Source organism: Tenrec ecaudatus, chromosome 9 (assembly GCF_050624435.1).
Source record: "Tenrec ecaudatus isolate mTenEca1 chromosome 9, mTenEca1.hap1, whole genome shotgun sequence".
Classification (NCBI taxonomy): Eukaryota; Metazoa; Chordata; class Mammalia; order Afrosoricida; family Tenrecidae; genus Tenrec; species Tenrec ecaudatus.
The window spans coordinates 137,617,339-137,626,402 of record NC_134538.1 but is presented as its reverse complement, the minus strand read 5'-3'; the positions used below and the strand labels follow the sequence as shown (position 1 = coordinate 137,626,402).

General features: G+C 40.5%; 1 pseudogene; it reads left to right on the top strand.

The window, feature by feature from the left end:
- Positions 1-6,244: 6,244 nt before the first annotated feature.
- On the top strand, positions 6,245-6,551 carry LOC142456548 (U6 snRNA-associated Sm-like protein LSm3 pseudogene; annotated as a pseudogene).
- Positions 6,552-9,064: the final 2,513 nt, after the last annotated feature.

Here is a 9,064-nt window from a genome sequence, read left to right as displayed (position 1 = left end):
TGGGGGGAGGGAGAGGGCTAGGGCAGCTCGTATTTCCAGAAGTAAAAATTATATCAGATGATGTTTCAATGTGTTACTTATTATGTAATTATTAACAACATGCAATGACTCAGACAAAATCCCCATCCCCCTTGGGGACAAGCATGATAGGCAACTTATAAAAAATGAGTGTACAATCGAATTATCTTATGAGATGAGTTTAAGAAATGCAGACTTTTCTGCTTCTTAAACCATTTGGAACCAGTTGACAAGTAGAGCTTAGGAAATAAACTAATCTGTTGCAGGGTTCTCATGAAGCTGTGAATCATTAAATTCATGTTGGTCAGAATCATTTGTTGACATTACTCCTACTCACTCATGACCTTTCTCTGAGAAGCAAATTGGGTGACAGAGAGCTAGCTGAGAGCAGTAGGATCAAGAAGTCTGGTCAACAAGCTAGAGTACAAGAATGACTTCTAGACAACTATTTCACTATTCCTAAGAGCCTAGCAGTTTCCAATAAAATCAATGTCAAGCTAAGGATGAAAACAGAACCTTGCTCTGCAACAGTTAAATGTTTTCATCTCTCTTTTCTTAGGCTCGTTTCCTATTAAATGATAAACATGTGTAAGCAGCAACATGAATCAAAAATATTCAAAAATATGTTTAAAATACCTATGTACTCTTACTGTTTTGTCGTCACGGTAAGATTGAGTCTTTAAGCAGAAAGAGAGAGAGAGAGAGAGAGAGAGAGAGAGAGAGAGAGAGAGAGAGAGAGAGAGAGAGAGATCGATCTAGCTAATATTGATTTCATTCTAAATCAATGGTAGATCTATAATTTCATGGTAGAAACTCAGGAGAATCCTTGATGTGGTTTTGTAACAGACGCAAATCTAATGTCATGAAAACTAACCTACTTCATACTGACCCTCTAGTACACAGCAGAACTTCTCCCTTGGGTTTCTGAGACTATACAGATAGACTTATGGGAGCAGACAGCTTTACCTGTCTCCACAGAGTGACTGGTGGATCTGGACGACTGGTTTTGCAGTTAGCAGCCCAATGTATAACACTCAGAAATGCAAAAAATAACAAGAAATCAAACTTACAGCTCTCAAATATATTTCACTTTAGACTGATCTGTTGAATTTCAAAGTCTATATACTCTTCTTAAAATAACACTTTACTGAGTTTTAGTGAAAGTTTACATAGTAAAATAGGCTCCCATTTGACAATTTCTATATAAATTGTACAGTGCAACTAGTTGAGAGTTTTACAATGTGTCAATTTTCTCTTTAATTGTGTTTGGTTGTTCTATTCCTAATATTCTAGTCTCCCTGCTCCATTATCTTCTAATGCACCCTTTATAGGAACTGTTGAGCGTGAGGTCTTAATATTATATATATTAATATTATATATATGGAAAGAACTATGTTTGTGGTTAATTTCTTTTGCATGTCACTCTCTTATTTCTCTAAAAGGTGATTTCATGGGATCGTTCAAGTTCCAGGTTTAATAGTATCTTGGGATAATACTCTCAGAGTGTTCTAGTCTCACTTGGTCCAGTAGTCTGGAATTGGTATGTATTTGAATTCTGTTCCATGAGTGTCTCTCCTCCCCTCAGGTCCAGCTACTGTGACCCTGATGAGAGATTGGTAGGAGTATCCAGGCATCATCTAGTTCTTCTGGTCTCAGGGGAGGTGAGACCGTGACTTGTGTAAAAGCTAGATTCACCCTGTAGACTCATTCTCCTCTGATGTTGCGTTCATCTTCAGACAATACAGGTTCTCAGATTATTTGCTCAGCATACAGATCGAATCATTATAGTGAAAGCGTATTAGTCTGGGTACTTTAGAGAAACAAATCCACAGAAACTCATTTATAAGAGAGAGTTTTATATAAAGGTTAACTGTGCATCAAGAAAACCTCCCAACCCAGTGCTGCCCAAGCCCACAAGTCCAACATTAACCCATTAACCCATTTGTCCAACACCAATTCACAAAGTCCTCCTCCATCTCACAAAACAGATGACAATGAAGCCGACTGCAGGAATAAAGCCCAATCAGTGAATGTGTAAGCATCTCTGCACTGGCAGGGATCTCCACATGGCTGCTCCAGCACCCAGGGCTGCATCAGGGTAGGTCCATGTGGCTTCTCATTGGGGACATCTTGCAGGAAGTCAGTCTTGCAAGCTGAAGCAGGGAACTGTTAAGGCAACTGCACCCTGGTGTGACCATCACAAAGCAAGAGACCAGAAACTCCAAAGGTAAGGCTCACTGAGCCATTTATCTGCCCCCCCCCCCTTCAATTAACCCCACAAGTGTTTATTGGCCAGATTGGCACTATAAACTAACTCAGAAAGAATATAATCCTGAGGCATTTTTGTTGGAATGACTACCTCTTGGTCCATGGCAGGTTCACCCATGGCTTGAAAATGCCCACTCTTTTCAATGTTATCTGTAGTTCATTATGACTCCTAGTTGGATACCTTTGTACAGTCGGTAAACCACAAGCAAACATCTTTCTGGTATTCTCTGTTTCAGCAGAGCTCCGTCTGGCATCAGCAATGTATCCCTTGTGCTGTCCCTCTTCTGGATCCAGCTTGAATGTCTGGAAGCCCCCGTCATACTGCTGAAATCATTGTTAAATTATCTTCAGTAAAATTTTGCTTGCATGGCATATTAATTACTTTGTTTATTTCCACAATCTATTGGGTCATCATTCCTGAGAGGGAGCAAATATGGGTTCCTCCAGGCAGTTGACAATTGTCTTGCAAATTTTCTGGCATAAATGAAAGTGTTTTCAGTGTTCCATCAGTCATTTCATATGGTACTCTATCCTGAAGCCTTGTTTTTGGCTAATACCTCACTGCAGGTTGGATTTCTTCCTTCAGTACTATCAGTTCTTAATCATATGCAACCTCTTGAATCTGAATATTGACCCTTTGTTTTTTTGTTGTTTTGTTTTGCATACAGTGACTGTGTATTCCTGCTATCTTTTTGTTTTATTCTTCTGCATCATTCACTATTTTCCACGTAGAAACCTTCAATACTGTAACCAAAGTTTGAATTTTTCTTCAATCCTTTCAATTTTGTATATGCTAAGCAAGTTCTTCCTTTTTGGTTTTCTAAATCCAATCCTTTGCCTGTTTCATTAAAATAGGATATTTTCTCTTCTTGAAAATTTCCCTTTGAAATTTTTCATTCAGTTATTTTACTTTATGATTTCTTCCATTTGCTTCTAGCCATTCGACATTCAAGAGCAAGTTTCAGATTCTCACCTGACATCCACGTTGATATCTTCTTTGTGTTTCGTCCTTTAATGTCTATTTATGACATTCTTGATGGCAGGCCACAGCTCAGAATGTTGAGTTCAGAAGGCCAGGGCACACTTTTCTCCCTCTGTTGGTCCTGGTCTCCTTTCAACGTCTGTTGGCTTTGCATCCCATGGAGACTTCCATATGTCCTGGTGTCACTCTTTCCCTTGGTCTAGCACAGGTGATTCTCAGCACAGGAACACTTGGTCCTATGGATACATTCTGCTTTGGGTTCTTCTTTCTTGGTGTTCAGTCCCTATTTTTCTGTTCAATTCTCCACCTTTTATCTCTTGTAAGATAAAGATTATACAGAGACCCTACAGAAACTCCCTTTACATTGGATGAGGGGGGATCACATTGGATCACATCATGGGAGATAATTCCATAACTGCGATTTTACATCATTACGTAGTGCTAACCCACTGAGTATAATGGTCCATTCAAGTTCATGAATATTTGAGGAGAGTATAATTCAATGTATGACATGATATTCATGAAAAAATGGGAGAGTATGAAAGGAAACTCCATTTTAAAGGGGAATGGTAAAGTGTGATGAATTAAATGTCATGTTTCATTTAAATTATAAGTGATCAAATACAATTTAACTCACTTTGTGCTGGTGGATCTAACACATGCAAAGATACAGAATTCTAGTTTCCCATTATCTTGATGATTGTATAATGTCCTATGCACTTGGGGAGAGAGACCAAAGCTAGGGAGAGAATTCAGGACAGGGAAGTTAGTTTTATTTATCATCAACTTACAAACGTAGAAAAGGTAGGATCAAGGGGAAGGGTGACAGGAGAAAGGAGGTATTATCAGATAATAGCTCACATTTGAAATCACTTTGTGATTGACTTTAAAAGTTGAAATACCAATGATGTTCTACTTTAACATTCATAAAATGCCAAAAACCAAATCACAATCAGTAACTGTGTTATTCTGGGTAAACTAGGGAAACAAATCCACAGAAACTCATATGTATAAGACAGAGTTTTATATAAAGTGTAAGTATACATTAAGAAAGCTTCCCAACCCAGCGCTGTCCAAGCCCATAAGTCCAACATTAGCCCATATGTCCGACACCAATCCACAAAGTCCTCCTCCATCTCACAAAACACACAATGATGCCAACTGCAAGAGGAAAGTCGAATCAGTGAGCATGTATGCATCTCAGCACTGGCAGGGGCCTCCACACAGCTTCTCCAGCAACCAGGGCTGCATCAGGGTGGGTTCATATGGCTACTCCTCAGGGATGTCTTGCAGGAAGTGAGCCCTGCCAGCTGAAGCAGGGAACTGGCTAAGGCAGCTGCATCCTGGTCCAACCATCAGAGAGCAAGAGACCTGAGAACTAGAAAGGCAAGACTCACCAAGCGATTTATATCACTGCCCTTCAAGTAATCCCATGTGTTTATTGGCCGGCCAGGTTGGCACAATAAACCTTAACTATCTCAGTAACTGAATGCCAGTAAGATAGTGTGTCCTGGGAACAGCACTAGAGCTGGGGAGGGAGTGGTGAGGAGAAGATGAAGGCCTCTCCTACTCTACCCTTCTACCCTAAGAACCCTAGAATTCAGCACTTCCTTCCAACCCAAGAAGTACTGACACAATGATACTGATTTATTATCCAGTCCCAGCTGTGTTGGCCTGGGTGGACTAAAGAAACAAATCCAAAGACACTCATATGTGTATAAGAAAGAGGTTTATACTCAAGAGGAATTGAATATTGAGAAAACAGCCCAGCCCAGATCAGGTCCATAAGTCCAATATTAGGTCATATTTCTGATACTGATCTATAAAGTCCTTTTAAGACTCACAACATGCATGCAATGATGCCCAATGCAGGAGGACCACAGGCCAATGGGTGGGAAGTCTTGTGGATCCAGTGGTGTTGTAAGCATCTCAGCGCTGTCAGGGGTCTCTACGTGACTTCTCTGGTTCCAGAGATCTGGTTGCATCAGGGTAGGTCCATGTGGTTTCTCCAGCTTCCAAGGTGTAGCACCATGTGTCTTGTCAGTAGAGCATCTCCCAGGGAGTGAGTAGAGAGAGAGAAGTGTCTCCCGCCTCCAAGGAGGAAATCTCGGAGTTCCCAGAATTCTCAGGAGAAGGCCATGCCCACACAGAGTCCTCATTGATTATATCTTGATTGACAGGCCAGACTCTAGGCCTTCACTAAGAATTCTCTCAAATAGATACCAGATTATGTACCTACCACACCAGCCATTCATTCTTCCTGACATACGTGAAACCTTTTCACCCCCCAAAGGAGGAACTAACCACTGCTTACCTTTTGATGTGATGTCTGTAATTGGGGCATTCTTAGAATGTCGAAAACTCTTACTTTATTTTATTACTCCCTGGCACAACTTGAATTTCTAATAAATATTGACCCAGCGGAAAAAGGAATTTGAAGCTTCTCTGTCAATAAATTTTTTTAACATTTTATTACATAAAATGGAAGACCCCTGAAGGGTTAAATATTTAAAAGAAATTCTAGCTCATACAGCACCCAAAGGGAAACAAGTTGTTCATTCATTCACTTCACAGGGGTATGTTTCAACTTCTGACATCATCACACTGGTAAAATACAGATTTCCTTTAGTGAGGCTGGTAACAGAGATTTTGCAACTTTGATGTAAAATGTCTAATTGTGTATTCACTACCGCTCATAACCCTTGCTTGACAACTCAGAGCCTTAGCAACTATTTTGGAAGCATTGCCTTCCTATAGCTCAGGGTGGCTCAACAGCTTGCACCAGGCACTTCCAAGCTGCTGCCTTTTTTAATGTGCGAAAGATGCGTTTTGGATCTCCCCCACCCCAGTAAAGTGCAAAATCTTTATTTTTCATCAATGGCCTTCCCCATAATAATTCTCTGCAAATTTTCTGAAATTTTTGAGACTATCTATAACTTCTTTGAAAAAGGAGGGGAAAAGCTCAGAATTTGAAACATGGCGGACGACGTGGACCAGCAACAAACGACCAACACAGTAGAGGAGCCCCTGGATCTCATTAGACTCAGCTGGATGAACGCATTGATGTGAAAATGCGAAATGACCAAGAGCTTTGAGGAAGACTGCATGCTTATGGTCAGCATTTAACTATGATCCTGGGAGATGTGGAAGAAACTGTGACTGCTATAGAAATTGATGAAGAGACGTATGAAGAGATATATAAATCAACAAAATGGAATATTTCAATGCTCTTCATGTGGGTGACAGTGTTGTGCTAGTAGCCCCTACGCTGAAAGTTGGCTGAAATCAAGAATCTGTTCAGAGGGGCAGAGAGTAGCCCCTTGAATGGAGGCTACATTCGGAAGAGAAACCTACGTAAACTTTGATGCTCAGAGGTAACCAAGGATTCATCCTTTGCTGAAATAAGTTGGCCTGCTGCTCTAAACTAAATGACATTTTAAGTTTGAACCCACCCTTCCCATAAATGTAATCACACACACACACACACACACACACACATACATACACACACACACACACATACACAACCAAAACAAAAACTCCTCTCTTTTCTGGTGTTATGCAACATCTATAATTTCTTTGTTCTCTCTTTTATTATTCGATGTATTTAAAAGGATGCCTCCAAGATAGAAGGAAGAACACTGACAAAGATTTTTAAAGATCTTCAGCCAAATCCCAGTTCCTTTCAACTGGTGGGCCCTCAGCGGGCCATTGAACCTCTGATCCATCCTTCCTCAAAACCCAAAATGAATAAACTAGAGATCATTCTGTGACTTCATCAGTGTTCCAAAGACGTGATGCAGGCCAGAGCACTTGTGTTTGTATTAAAAAGATGAGGAAGAATAAGGAAATGAGTGTGCTGATCTGAAGGACCTGAAAGTTAGTTTCTCTGTTGATATTGTATGCATATTTTTACTTTAATAATTTGATGTGTGAAGGGACTTCAAAGTTCATGAAAAAATTCCGTTGTCTCTAATTCCATTGCACAACTTTCTGAACAACTTTTTGAATCCCCCTGGTAATACAACATTTGCTACTTTAAGCACTGGTAAGTATGCAATTCCATGATCCTAACCACATCATCATTGTTGCCTAATCATCCCCAAGACCTGTTTCCAAAATTTCCATCACTCCCAAACAGAAGCTCAGTATCCATTAAGCAAATATATGATATTTTGTGTTTTCCAGGTTTGACAAAGTGGTTGGGAATAATTCTTGATTAGATTTATACAAAGACAGCAGGCTTTCTGAAATCACAAGGGAGGTGTGGGTGGGAGACAGGGATTTAAGGAACAAAATTGTGTCATGTAGTGCTTGCCAAGAGAGAAAAACAATGCGCCCCTTCTGGCCTATTTTCCATAGAAATCAAGAGGAAACACCCAGCCTTTCATGATAGAAAGGAAGGAAGCTAAACATTTCGCTCAGTTAATTTAACTGTGCTCGGACAGCCTGGAGAGCGAGGTTCTTTATCTGCTTAGAAAACCATCAGGTTTCTCTTGGTGGAATGAGGAGCGGTAGGGGTTCATCCCATGTGTCTCATTTGGGAAAGTGTTTTCACAGAGCAATACTTGGGCGGCTGCTAAGCTCCGTCAGTACATTGTGGGGATCCAAAATCATGGGCTCCGTTGGTTACTTGGTTGTTTCTTCATTTACACTCAGCCTGTTCCCAAACTGGGCTCAGGTGGCCTTGTCCAGTTGCTAGCTTCCTGTGGGCTTTGTGCCTTCCTCACAGACGTTGTCATTAAATGCACAGTGGTCATTCCAAGGAGAATTTAAGTGAATACAATGCTTCAGATTTATCTCAAAAACTAGGAAAATAAACCAGAGTGCCTTTTTTGTTATTGACTTCGTGAAACAGTAATTTCAGCCATAGTTGAAAGATGGCAATTTGGAGTGTACACTGATTAACAGTGTGCTGTGTGCTCAGGTAGCATTATGGTCCACTGGAGTCGCCCCACCCCACTGCCCTGCTCCTATCAGATCCCAGAAATGCCTTCCTGTGATCATCAACCTCAGAGAAGTTTTATCCAGTCCAGTGATGGCTTCCCAGGAAAACTATGCCACTTGGGCACTGGGATGTGTCACTAGACCCAGAACAAGGTGTTTAAAAAATTAGTAATAATTTTGCCTCAGTCTTTTCTTTCCTTTTTGTTTGTTCATTGTTACAGGTCTTTTTTTTTAAGTTTTTCCCTCCCCTTCCCCATCCTCTACCATATATGTTTCTATTATATTTTGTTACATCAACAGTGTTCCCCAATTTTGGTTTATGTTGCCACCCCAAGGAGTCTTGTTAGATATTTTCCCTCTAATAGCATTCTCATGAAAATTTGACACCACAGACATGCTGTATATCTGTTTGCCTACCATACGTGTATCTCCTTTATGCCTAAAAAGAATAAGTTCAATTGAATCAAGAACCACCTTGTGCCCTGTCAATCACAGAATGGCTATGACACACACACACCCTCTCTCTCAGACTTAGCATTTCTAAGCAGCATTGGAAAATCATACAGCCCAAACCCACTGCTATCAAGTAGATTCCAACACATAACAGTCTCACACAGGGTCTTTAAGAATGGTACTAGAATAGACTGGCTCATCTCTCCCAAAAAGGGCACCTGGCAGGTTTGAAACACTGACCTATCCCATAATGCCACCAGCACTCATTTCAGAAAACCACAGACCAGAATCAACCAGATCCTACATAATAGTCATAGAATTAATATAATGGATTGGGTGATGTTGCTGTAATTACTGTAAAAGATTAGTAGTCCCATACTAATCCTGCCTTAGCCC